The sequence below is a fragment of the Pinus tabuliformis genome, chromosome J, assembly GCF_031772625.1.
Source record: "Pinus tabuliformis cultivar Carrire ecotype Pingquan chromosome J, CPIR1, whole genome shotgun sequence".
Classification (NCBI taxonomy): domain Eukaryota; kingdom Viridiplantae; phylum Streptophyta; class Pinopsida; order Pinales; family Pinaceae; genus Pinus; species Pinus tabuliformis.
Genome location: NC_142295.1, coordinates 824898314 through 824911706, shown reverse-complemented (window position 1 = coordinate 824911706; position 13393 = coordinate 824898314). Strand labels below are relative to the sequence as shown.

The 13393-nt window shown below is 43.4% G+C and overlaps 1 protein-coding gene across 3 annotated transcripts in view; it reads right to left on the bottom strand.

Annotated features, from left to right (window-relative positions):
- Positions 1 to 13393, bottom strand: part of LOC149229251 (uncharacterized) — a 311772-nt gene that overhangs the window by 235853 nt on the left and 62526 nt on the right. The gene's annotated exons all lie outside the window — the stretch shown is intronic.

The following is a 13393-nucleotide window of genomic DNA, read 5'->3' as shown; positions in this document are numbered from 1 at the left end:
ATTAGCACAGTAGCCGGAGAGAGGGACGCAGGAGTAGCCAAGGGTTCACACAGAGCCAGCCAGGGCTCATGCAGAGGTAGCCAGGAGCTGCGTAGTGCCTCAGAGGGCCAACGTGGGTGACGCAGAGGGCCAGAGGACTGACACAGTGCCTCCAGAAGCCGACACAAGCTAAGCCAAAGTGACGCTGGGCTAACACTGGACCAGAGAGATGCTGATGCTGGGGTTTTGTGGGGCAGTCCCACTTCTCGTAAGTTAGAGCCCAAAATTGAGAGAGTGATCAGAGTTGCCGCTGAGGGGCAGTGAATACAGAAGCAGAGAGGTAGAGATAGCAGCGAGAGGATTAGCGCAGTAGCCGAAGAGAGGGACGCAGAAGTAGCCAATGGTTCACACAAAGCCAGCTAGGGCTCATGCAGAGGCAGCCAAGAGTTGCGCAGTGCCTTAGAGGGCCAGCGTGGGTGACGCAGAGGGCTAGAGGACTAATGCAATGCATCCAGAAGCCGACGCGGGCCAAGCTAGAGTGACACTGAGCTAACGCTGAGCCAAAGAGAGGCTGACACAGTCCATAGAGGCTAACGTTGGGGTTTCGTGGGGCAGATTGGAGCTGTGGAGCTGTCGGAGTGTTTATTCGGAGTTTCAGCCGGAATATCTGCTTCCGAGTAGAGAGGTACTACTGCCGAGAGCTTTCTCTGTTGGGTGAGCCGGATTTGGCACCCAGATTGTATTCTGAAACTGCTTAATAAATCAAACCCTCAAATAGTTGCACCAGTTTTCCCGCATTGGGTTTTTCCAGGGACATTAGTCCAAAAACAACAGTGTGACTTGTGTGCTTGTTTCTATTTCCTTCAATTGATGATCTGTAATGTGTTGAGCATGCACTTGTATTTATTTCCAGTATTTACATGGTAAATAACTTGTTAATTAACAGAACAAGTAGGTAGGAATAAATCAATAAAGTACATGAAGGGTTTCTAACGTGTCAGACTTAGAAATTCCAACATGTGTCTCATCATCACCCCCATCTATCTCCAACCCCACATCATCCTCCTGGTCACTATTAGAGAAGACCTCAATGTAATGGGCCTTGCCCACTGTGCATTTGTGACCTGGTTCCCAAGGTTCCTGATAGGTGAAGCATAACTTCTTCTGTCTAAGGTCTCTCCTGGTCTCCTCATCCAACTACCCACGCCCCTAGTTAGTTCTCTGTGGTGGAGCCCTGGTGTCACATCCCCTAGGAGGGAAAGGAGCTCATGGTGGGATTGGTGCTCTGGTCTTCGGGATTGCGTCCTACAAATCATGTGTGCAAGTCACAGCCTCCAATAGTGTGACTGGTCTGTGAGATCTCATTAACCCGCGTAAAGGTTCAAGCAACCCCTCAACGAAAGTGTAAACCTTCCTGGCTTTTGAAAGATCCAACACCATCACAAATACCATCAAAAACTCCGAAATGTACTGCTCAAGGTTGTCGGTGTGTTTTTGCTGTGTGAGCTCTCTAAAGTGGGCCTAAGGGAATACCCCCCCTTGACTTAGCTAGGAGAGAGAGTCTAAATAGAGAGAGTTGGGAATAGGTGGCAACTCCTTCTTTGAGCATTGCCACAAAGAACACACCTTGTGGGGTTGAGAATTTTTCCCACATCCTAGGTGTGCAATATCGTGAATAACACGACCCAAAAAGGATTCAAAGAGGACCACCTTTGCAAGATAATTTGACCCCTGATATTTGTGGCAACTCGTCCCTATTGTGATGAACAATTCTGCCATATGAGGAAGAGTAATTCAGCTCTCCTAACTAAACTTCTTTCAGCCCCAAATTGGCCCCTCCAATTAGAATACAAATCTGCCCATTCGAGATGATAACTCAACCCCCAGTAATTTCATTCCTCAACAAATAGATCACTCGATTTGTAAAGAGGATAACAATTTGGTTCCCTGCTATTACAACCAAATGCGACCTCCGAAATGCAAAAATTTGACCTTCTTCTATGAACAGAATATCGACCCTCTGGAATACAATAATTTATCTTCAGCGAGATGCACAACTCAACCTCCTTCCAGCAAAATCAATCTCCTTAGCACAATTCAATTTTTGACCCACTCCTTGGGCAGACAAATCAACCCCTAATGGATCAATTCGGTATCCTCCAAGATCACAAATAATTGGCTAGGTTGGATTTACAACCACTGAGACCAACCGCCACCAACTAGGGTGTATATCTCAACACTGAAACTAGGAAATACCGAGGGTTTCTCCCTCACTAGGTAAGCTACATGAGCTCTTGTAAATCCATAAATAATTTCTTCACATATCTCCTCCTTTGAATAACATTTCCCTGCTTCGAAAACCATAGGTGGTAAGCAATAACCATGGGTCACTTTATTTTTCATAAGGTGACTTTTACTACCTTTATTTAATTATTTAATTATTATTTATTTTATTATGGCGACCCCCTTATTTTCTTTCAATTGCCCATGGCATCCAGATAGGCTATGACTCCAACCCCTTTCATGCTTTTATGGATTGGAAAGGGATGTCACAGTCCTCCCTTCCCGAATTTGATTGTCCTCAAGCAACTACAACACTTGTTCACCTTCTCATGTAGCATTTTCTATTGGAAACCGCTTCCATTGAATTAAATACTCTCAGATGACTACTCCTCAACTTCTTCTCCCTGATGTCCATGATCTCCTCTGGAATAAGGACCAATTGCCCTTCCTCGTCCAGTGATGGAAGCTCTCTTTGTTGTGGTCTTGACTTGTTGTCCAAGCACCTTTTTAAGGCAACATACATGGAAAACATTGTGAATCTTGTTTTCTTTCAGTGATTCCAAATCATAAGCAACCTCCCCAATCTTCTTTATCACCTTGTAAGGTCCATAGAATCGTGGCTTTAATTTCTCAGAGCCACTCTTCTTCAAGGATGATTTCCTATATGGCTGGAGTCTTAATAAAACAAGATCCTCCTCCTGGAAGCTGCGCAACACCCAATGGTGATCTGCATACATCTTCTGTTGATTTTGGGCTACCTAAAGGTTCTCCTTAAGGATTTTAAGTATATCCTGACTCTCCTGCAACCAATCACTGTCCATTGGTGCCATACTATATGCTAGTGCCACCTCAATGAATGTGGGAGCATCATACCCATACAATGCTCTGAAAGGAGTCATCCTGATAGACATATGGTAGGTGGTGTTATAACAATACTCACCCAAGTGCAACCACCTAATCCAAGTTTCTTGCTAACTGTCCACAGTTCCTCAAGTATCCTTCCACCCACTTGTTGACGATTTATGTCTAGGTGTTTGTCTGCAGATGATAACCTATGTTGCACAAGGACCCGTCCCCCCCAAAAATACTCATGTACCATGCATCCCTGCATTTCGAGGACTTTTGGACCCTTAGAAAATGTCCCCAAATTGTTGGGGACTCCATTGGGGACTTGGGGACTTGCTAGTAGTCCCTAAGACGTTCTAGACAGATGTCAGGGATGTGTTGATTTGGGGTAGCATCGAATGTGCTCTATCCACGAAATTTAGTGGAGAGGTTAGGGCACATGAGATCTCCAATACCTAGAAAGGATTTGGGTAGATTCTAAACAGTTCAGGAGATATTAAAATAATTAATATTTTTAATGGAGTCTCTAAGTCTAAACTTAGGGAAATTAAAATATTAATGTGAATTAATATGAAACTGTGTTAGAATGGTCCAAAAGACATGGATCAAGCCAAATCTAATCTTAGCCGTCGATTAGGGACTTAATCTCCGCCATTGATATGTTAATGAGGAAAGTATAAGAGGAGGCTTGAGGGTCACTTGGAGAGTACACCAGAGTGATCAGTCATTTTTTTCTCTAGAGCGAGGTTTGCTAAGAGAGATAGAATCAGTGATCGGAATTGCAACTGAGGGGCATTGAGTACAGAGAGACAGAGAGGTAGAGATAGTGTCGGGAGAGCAACGCAGGAGCCAAAGAGAGTGATGCAGTAGCAGCGAAGGCTCATGCAGGGCCACGCAGAGGCAGCCGGGAGCTGCGCAGTGCTTCAAAGAGTTCAGCGTTGCTGATGCAGAGGGCTAGAAAACTAACACAGGGCCTCCTGAGGCAGACGTAAACCCATTCAGGGTGACGCAGGGCCAGTGCTAGGCAGAGAGATGCTGATGCAGTCCAGAAAGGCAGACATTTGCGTTTCTGGGGCAGATTAGAGCTGAGGAGCTGCTGGAAGGTTTATCTGGGGTTTCAGCCGAGACATTTGTCTCAAACTAAGAGGTATTACTGCCAAGGAAATTCTTTATTGGGTAAGCCGGATTTGGCACCCAGATTGTACTCTGAAATTGCTTAATAAGAAAACCCTCAGATAGTTGCACTGGTTTTCCCACATTGGGTTTTTCTGAGGACATTGGTCCAAAAATAACGATGTCATTTGGTGTGATTGTTTTTGTTTCCTTCAGTTGTTGATATGTAATATGTTGAGCATGCAATAGTGTTTATTTTCAGTAATTACATTGTAAATAACTTGTTAAGTAACGGAACACGTAGGTAGGAATAAATGAGATAAAGTGCATGGAGGGTTTCTAACTGGTAGACTTAGAATCATCAACATGGTATCAGATCGTAGTTGCAAATCACAAGAGAACTGAGGACATCAGTCGAGCGGAGCAATAGCAGCAGAAAACAGTTGTCCCAAGTGACAGAAGTTGTTTCTACCAGAGCAGCAACAAGGGAAGGGTGACGCAATGCATGTGTCATCAAGGCTGAGTCAGGAAGAGGCAGCGCAGAGGCTAAGGGAGGCAAAGGGAGCCTCACGCAGAGCCACACAGAAGCTAGGGGGGCTGACGCAGTTGGCTGAGGAGGCTGGGTTGCTAGTGTCGGGATTGCGCAGAGCCTAGGAGCTCTCACCTTCAATTTGTTGGGGCTTAGAAGGCTGTGGGAACGTTGCAGAGTGGAGCTGGTGAGATATTGTAGTCAGAACAGTACCTGACAGGGCAAGGTCAAGAGGAGGGAGTTGCTACCGAGGGTTTCTAGCCGAGAAACCCGGATCAGTGGTGCGGTTGGACAGACGATTAGAGTAGGGGGCATCTCGACATCGACAGAAGGATTTCTAGGAGGGAAATCGAGACTCAGAGGGAGTAAGATCGAAAACATCTAGGAAGGAAGTAGAAGAGCATCATGGCACTACAGAGAGGAAGAGACCAGGACAGGCTAGACGGAGCATCAAACTTTGCAGTCTGGAAGGCCAGAATCTTATCCGTACTTGACAGAAATCGTGTCAAGAACTACGCCTTGAAGACAATAGCTATCCCAGTCGACCCAAATGATAATGACAAGTACGAGGAGGCAATGGCAAGGGCCAAGAGCATCATCCTTGACGCGGGCAAGGACCATGTAGTACCACACATTGCCAAGAAGGAAACGACATATGAGATGTGGGAGGCCCTTAAGAAATTGTACCAGCATACTTCTGTGCAGAGAAGAATGTTACTAGAAAATCAGCTAAGGTCGTATCAGGTGAAGAAGGGAGAACTGATCGACACCTTCCTCAAAGGACTGAATGAGATCCAAGATCAGTTCACTGTTATAGAAGCCACGTCGGATCAGGAATTGATGGTGAGGATAGCCCTGAATGTTGTCTTAGAAGACTGGGAGGCATTTGTCCAGAGTATACTGGGCAGAGGGACACTTCCACCTTGGGATGAGATGTGGGTAGCTCTTCGCAAAGAAGAGATTAGACAGCAGTCAATGGCGGGAAGCAGCAGTAAGGGGATCAAAGTCAAGCAGGAGGAGCAAGATGTGGCCCTAGCATCTGAGGGAAAGCAAGAAAAGCGAAAGAAGAAGGATCTCTCCAAGATCAAGTGCTTCCACTATGGGGAGCTGGGTCATTATGCGACCCAGTGTCCAAGGAAGAAGAGTAAGGGAGAGTTTTCTGAGACTAAGACAGCACTAGCAAGGGCAGAGAAGGAAGTGTTGACAGACGATGATTGTGCCATGAGTGCACACACACCACTTGAGTGGAAATGGAGAGACATCGAGCTGTAGTCAAGCGGACTACAGGCGATGAGGGGCAGGATCCTCGAGGTACCCAACCTCTTGGCTTAGACCTTGCTATGAGAGCCCCAAAGAGGAGTAACAGGATTGGCTTATGTGGGTAGAGACGGATGCGGATGAAGCAGCAGAGAGAGCTACAGTGCAGACGTCCCGAGACAGCACAAGGCTAGTAGGCTGCAACAGTGCAAGAGGCGTGGGAGTGTTGCACCAGTGCGGGATGGCACAGAGAGGGGTGCAACAATGCGAGATGCAGGGAGTTGTTGCAGCAGCACAAAGGTCAGAGAGGGAGCACTTGTCAGCGGCAGAGGGAGCTTCAGCATCAGGAGGGTCTCTAGCCCAACAAAGAGGTCAAAGTTGGGAGATCAATTACTTACTTCTCAGTAACTGAGTTGCAGTGTAGCAGTGGGCAGCACAATGCAGCATGATGAGAGGAGTTGCAGTGCGGATGCAGTGTTGGGAGAAAGGACCAGCAGCAGCACGGATGCAGAGAGAGTTGTCATACAGATGCAGCAGTGGCAGTGGCAGTGGCAGAACCATGGGCAGCAGTACAGGATACAATAGTGCAAAGTATGGTGGGCAGCAGGCCTAGCATCAGCACAGGAACCGATGCCAGATGATCAAAGTAATACTCATTGAGGAGTATTGCTAGAGCACACTCCTCGCTAAGAGGGAGTGTTGATTTGGGGTAGCATCGGATGTGTGCTATCCATGAAATTTGGTGGAAAGGTTAGGGCACATGAGATCTCCAATACCCAGAAAGGCTTTGGGTAGATTCTAAACAGTTCAGGAGATATTAAAATAATTAATATTTTTAATGGAGTCCTTAAGTCTAAACTTAGGGAAATTAAAATATTAATGTGAATTAATATGAAACTGTGTTAGAATGGTCCAAAAGACATGGATCAAGCCAAATCTAATCTTAGTCGTCGATTAGGGACTTAATCTCGGCCATTGATATGTCAATGAGAAAAGTATAAAAGGAGGCTTGAGGGTCACTTGGAGAGTACACCAGATTGATCAGTCATTCTATTCTCTAGAGCGGGGTTTGCTAAGAGAGATAGAATCAGTGATCAAAATTGCAGCTGAGGGGCATTGAGTACAGAGAGACGGAGAGGCAGAGATAGTGCCAAGAGAGCAGCGCAGGAGCCAGAGAGAGTGACACAGTAGCAGCCAAGGCTCACGCAGGACCACGCAGAGGAAGCGGGGAGCTACGTAGTGCTTCAAAGAGGCCAGCGTTGCTGATGCAGAAGGCTAGAAGGCTGACGCAAGGCCTCATGAGGCTGATGCAGACCCATTTAGGGTGACGTAGGGCCAGCGCTGGGCAGAGAGAGGCTGACGCAGTCCAGAAAGGCAAACACTGGGGTTTTTGGGGCAGATTGGAGCTGAGGAGCTACCGGAAGATTTATCTGGGGTTTCAGCCAGGAGATTTGTCTCAAACTGAGAGGTATTACTACCAAGGAAATTCTCTGTTGGGTAAGCCGGATTTGGCACCCAGATTGTACTCTGAAATTGCTTAATAAGACCCTCAGATAGCTGCACCGGCTTTCCCGCATTAGATTTTTCCGGGGACAATGGTCCAAAAATAACAGTATCATTTGGTGTGATTGTTTCTATTTCAGTTGTTGATCTGTAATATGTTGAGCATGCACTAGTGTTTATTTTCAGTATTTACATTGTAAATAACATGTGAAGTAACGGAACAAGTAGATAGGAATAAATCAAATAAAGTGCATGGAGGGTTTCTAACTGGTAGACTTAAAAACATCAACAGGATGTTCTAGACAGATTTCAGGGATGATTTTGGTAGATTTCAAGGGTTTTCTGGGCAGATTTCAAGGATGTTTTGGGAAGGTTTTAGGGATAATCCAAGCACAGAGCTTCAATTTTGACAATCATGGACATTGATGATTGAACAATATGATCATTTTTCCCATTCATTTTTTTTGGAATGCATTGAATCTAAATTTTTTGTACAAGTTGCAGCGCAAAACATGGGTTTTGTATGATGGGTTTCATTTTGAATTTCTAGTGATTTAAATATTGGATTTTCAATGGTAAAATTACAAAAAGCACCCTCCATGTCAAGAAAACAAAAAATACAACGTTTTTTTTGTAAGCTTGGCAGGACTACATCTTCATCAAATCCAATATATCACCCCAATCAGGGTGCGGAATTGAATTGATGACTTCACATCAAGGAGTGCCTTAACAAACCACCCGATCACCATCTATCCAACACCCCATGGACAAAAAATACAACGTTTTAAAAGGATGATACTTGTGGTTATTTTTCTTGTTCTTTCTTATAATCATCTCAGCGTTTACATATTGTATTTGGATTTCAAGGACTCATTCAATTTCAGTACTTCCATCGTCCCAACCCCAAGCATTGTGAAAACAATCAGATAGTTGTGAATTGGTTTTAGTACTAAATGTTTAAATAAATTCCTATTCAATTCCCTTCTTAATCTGAGATATGAATTTAATATCATTAGAAAACCAAATTATTTTATAGAGGTTTTCAACACAGCTAAAAAAGTTTGCAAAACCTATTGAAAAGTAAATGCCTTTTGTGTTTAACATAGTCATCATTAACAAGAAATATGAGGGAAAAAAATTGATATAAAGACAGTTCTCCTTGATAGATTGTTCATGGACCTTATTACAAATTTAAAGTAGTTACACTTAAGTTTCATAAAGCTAAAACTCATGTCCAATGGCCAATAATGGAATGTCATTCAGCGCCTTTTCAAATTGTTTGAGATTTTAATTCGTGAGTGTTGGCATTATGACTAACGTGTAGTCCTTGATGGCAACCTACTTGATAAAGATGTCAAAATGATGGTTATGCAGTATGACCGAGAGAATGGACAAAGGTTGTCCTTGATAGCAACCTACTTGATAAAGATGTCAACATGATGGTTATGCAAATACTACAAGTGAGATGGACAAAAGAATATCAGTTCAGAGACAAAAAGATGATAAAGGTAAACTTTAGGAAAGTATACGCGGGTCCTGTGAAGAGAAGTCGTGTACATTCATAAGTATGATGAAGAGAAGTCGCGTACAGTTTCTGCACCATGGTATGATGAATACCAGGTATCTTTACCATTGCATTGTCCCATAGTAATGAGCGCAACAATGGATATTTGATCCCGTCAAAGAATACCATCTGCATTACTACGGGATTGACCTAAGGTATTGGCTCAGGCCTAAGCTATATAAGGAGAAAGAGATCAAAGTCTAAGGTGTGTATGTAATAGATTATTTTATGAATGACTTGAACTGAGATAGGAGTGCACCAGGAAGCATGGAAATGGATCAAAGCTAATAGACCTGAAATTACCACATATTGAATATTTTGTTTATGGTTTGATAGATCTGTAATGATGATATTATGATATGTGTTTGTAATACTTTTCATGTCGAGATTTGGGTTTGACAAATGTTGTGTTGCAGCGAAAGTATGTCTCAGTGATTACAAATTTGTACGCGAATTTATGTTAAAATTGGCAACTAGGGCCAAACTCCATGTGGCTCATCTTATTAATGGAAGCTGATATTTTTCTTGGATCTCTCTCATCGAGAGGTGTAGGATTGATCTAAAGATCATCCGATTCTTATAAGTATTCATGGAGATATGAATATATTTGTGTTATGGGACAATTCGTCAAGGTCGGCCAGCAACCAAATAACCCCCTCTTGCACTCTACGTTTTAGTATAAATAGAAGAGGACTTTAAGTCATTTGACACACTCACTCTTGTGATCTCTCTTCATCCTATTTTGGGTTTGATGAAGATGAGATCTAGAGGGAGTGCCCTAGGAGATACGCTGCCCCCATGTTGCGGGGGAGCGCCCCCCCCCCCCCCTCGAACCCGCTCCCGAATCGCGCTCCGGGTGGGAGCGGCTCAGGAGCGGCTTGGGAGCGCGCTCCCAAAATCGCTCCCGGACGGGAGCAATTTTCGGGAGCGCGCTCCCTTAAAAAAATTTGCGCTCCCTGGTCTGTTAGGGAGCGACATAGGGAGCGATCGCTCCGGGAGCGATTCGAGCCGGGCCGGGAGCGGTTCGGCAGAAAAAAAATCCGTCGGACCCGAAAATAAAAAAAAATTTAGAAAATGTTTTTGGTTTTATAAGCCCAATGGGCCAAAAAAAATTCATTCTAACTTCATTGAGCTTGAGTTTGGAGCTGGAGCAAGAGCAAAGGAGCGAGGAGCAAGTGCTGAGGAGCGAGGAGCAAGTGCCAAGGAGCAAGGAGCAAGCCTACAGAGGTAAGTAACTTAGTAATTTAGTTAGTTTAGCTGGTTAGGTAGTTAATTTAGTTAATTTAATTTCGCTGTTTGAGTTTAAAGATCATGTATTTAAATTAAATTAATAAATTAATTAATTAATCCCAATAAATTAAATTAATTTGCAGATTCAAGAATCAAAACCCTACAAACATCAAACACCATGGACCTGGCTATATTTATTGGCATTTTCCTCTTCCTGGTCCCTTTTATGGTTATTATGGTGCTAGAGAGTAGGAAACGGAGGGGGGCCCAAACTGAAGAGGGGGATGAAGAAGTCGGAGAAAGTCGAATGGGTGAAAACCCCAGTGAGGAGGAGCTGGAGGAGGGTGAACATGACCCTCAAAAAACTAAACAAGACCAAACTCCATTGTGGAAATATGTTCAAAGGGCTGAAACAGGGAGAGGGGGTGGAACCACTAAATTTCATTGCCCCCATTGCAACACTGATTACACAGGTTCATACACCCGTGCTAGAAGACACCTCTGCGGGAAAAGGCCATGGGATGGAGAGAAACAAATAGGAATCAAAACTTGTACAGCGGTGTCAACAGCAGACAGAGCCAAATACATAAGGGAAGAGGAGGAAGCCCAATACAGAACAAAAAAATCAAGGGGTTTCTTTGAACCAAGCTCACAATCACAAAGAACTCCTTCAGCATCCTCCCAAGGCAGTGGATATGGACATGGAGGCACAGGGTCATCATCTTTAAGGCATAGAACCATATCAGATTTCCTTGATGAGGGGTGTAGGAATGATGTGGATTCAAAAGTTTACAGGTTTCTCTATGCATGTGGGATACCATTCAATGTTCTACGCTCACCTTATTGGCAGGAAATGGTTTCTGCCATAAATGATGCCCCTAAAGGATACAAGAGCCCTGGGTATGACAAGGCAAGAACCGTTGGCCTTGATCATGAAAAAGCAAAAATATCACATTCTTTGAATAAAATGACAAGTTCTTGGACTGACCATGGGGTGTCCATTGTATTTGATGGATGGACAAATGTAAAAGGCAAGCCATTGATAAGTGTTCTTGCTGTATCTGTTAGTGGTCCCATCTTTCTAGCTGCACATGATTACTCAGACAAGTTCAAGACCGCCATCAACATTGCAGAAGCATTACTTGAAACAATTGAGCGTATTGGCCCATACAATGTCATCCAAGTCATCACTGATAATGCTCCTAATTGTAAGGCAGCGGGAGCAATTATTGAGGATAAATACCCGAACATATTTTGGTCTGGATGTTTGGTTCACACATTGAACCTTCTGTTGCATGATATTGTCAAAAACAAAAATGAACAATACCTATGGATTGGTAATTTGTACAAGAAAGGCAAACAAATGATAAAATTTATTACAAATCATAGCAATACCCATGGCCTTTTCCGCAGTCACTCGAGATTGGAGTTGCTGAAGATTGCGAGGACTAGATTTGGTAGCTATTACCTCACCTTCAGGCGCCTTTTGAAGGTAAGAGAGGCATTAGCTAGCAAGGTATCAAGTCCACATTGGCAAGTGTTAAAGGAAAGGGCTACAAATGTAGCTGACATGGCAGGTTTTGAAATGGTGGAGGAGGCCGCTCTTGATGGGCAGTTTTGGACAAGTGTGAGGTAGGTATTGGATTTCACCAAGCCAATTTATCACATGATTCGGTTTGCAGATACAGACAAACCAGTGATTGGCGAGGTGTATGAGCAAATGGATACCATGTTGGGGGAAATAAAAGACATTGTTCATAATAGAGATCCCAACTTGTACAAACTGATTCATGATTGTGTGTGTGAACGGTGGAATAGGCTTAACCTTCCACTACATTGCTTGGCGTATATCCTTACGCCAAAATACTACTCTACATCTTGGTTGGGCCAACCTGCAGCAGGGGGTGGGGTTAGGACCAAACCCCATTTAGATCAAGAGGTAACTAAAGGATATTTGGAGGCATTAGAAAAGTTGGTACCTGACAGGGAGGAATGTGCAGTTGTGTGCCTTGAAATAGGCAGATACTTCAGTGGCACTGGTTTGTATGGTAACTTCCATGCAATGGACGACAAAGATAAATTTGAATCTCTCACATGGTGGGAAACATATGGCGGCCACGGACTTTGCCAAAATTGGCAAAAAAAGTTCTTTCACAGGTTGTAAATTCTTCTTCTGCAGAGAGGTGTTGGAGCACCTACAGCTATATACATAATGTGAAAAGAAACAGACTCAATGAAAACCGAGCAGAAAGCTTGGTTTATGTGCACTACAACTTGAGGTTGTTGAGTCATTACTGTGATCGGGCTAATGAAGATCCCACATATAAAATTTGGGACAATCACCCAGAGGATGACAATTTGGAGGATGGCATTGTACATATTGAAGAACTAGAAGAGGAACTTGTAAGGGATGAAAATGAAGCAGCAGCCATGCCACCTCCACCTCCACCTCCACCATCCAGTAGCAGTGCTCGAGGTCCGAGTCTTGTTCCTTTACTGTCGCCACCTCCATCTACACCCTCGCGTGGAGGTTCTACTTCTGATCGTCGGTCTGTGCAGGAGACTCCTAGAAGACCACCACGACCTGCTTATACTCCTGGAGACTCTCGTGGCAAGGGCCACATGTAGATTTACAGTTTACTTGTCTTTTTTAGTTTCTATTAGACTTTAGTTTTCATAACTGTTGAGTTTTGAGTCCTTGACTCTTGACTCTTGACTCTTTCATATCATAATGATATTTTTTGTAAACATTATATCACTGTAACAATGAAAATTTGAAGTTTGAAGTTGGGCCTTGGAAATTATAATTCATTGGTAGTGATTGTGAATTATGAATATGATGCTTCGTGAAAGACTAAAGTTGTTTCATTTCATCTCATTATTCATGTTTCATTTTATAAATTTTTAACATTTCATATCATGTTAACAGTTAGAAGTTAGGACTTAGAAATATCTTCGATATTACTTCTTGTAATGGTTAAAATTAGCTTACAAGTACAACTTTGGTGATCAATGATGATAAATGTTATTGAATTTTCAATTCTGAAAGCTTGAAGTTGAAACTTTAATATTGAATTTGATGAATCATG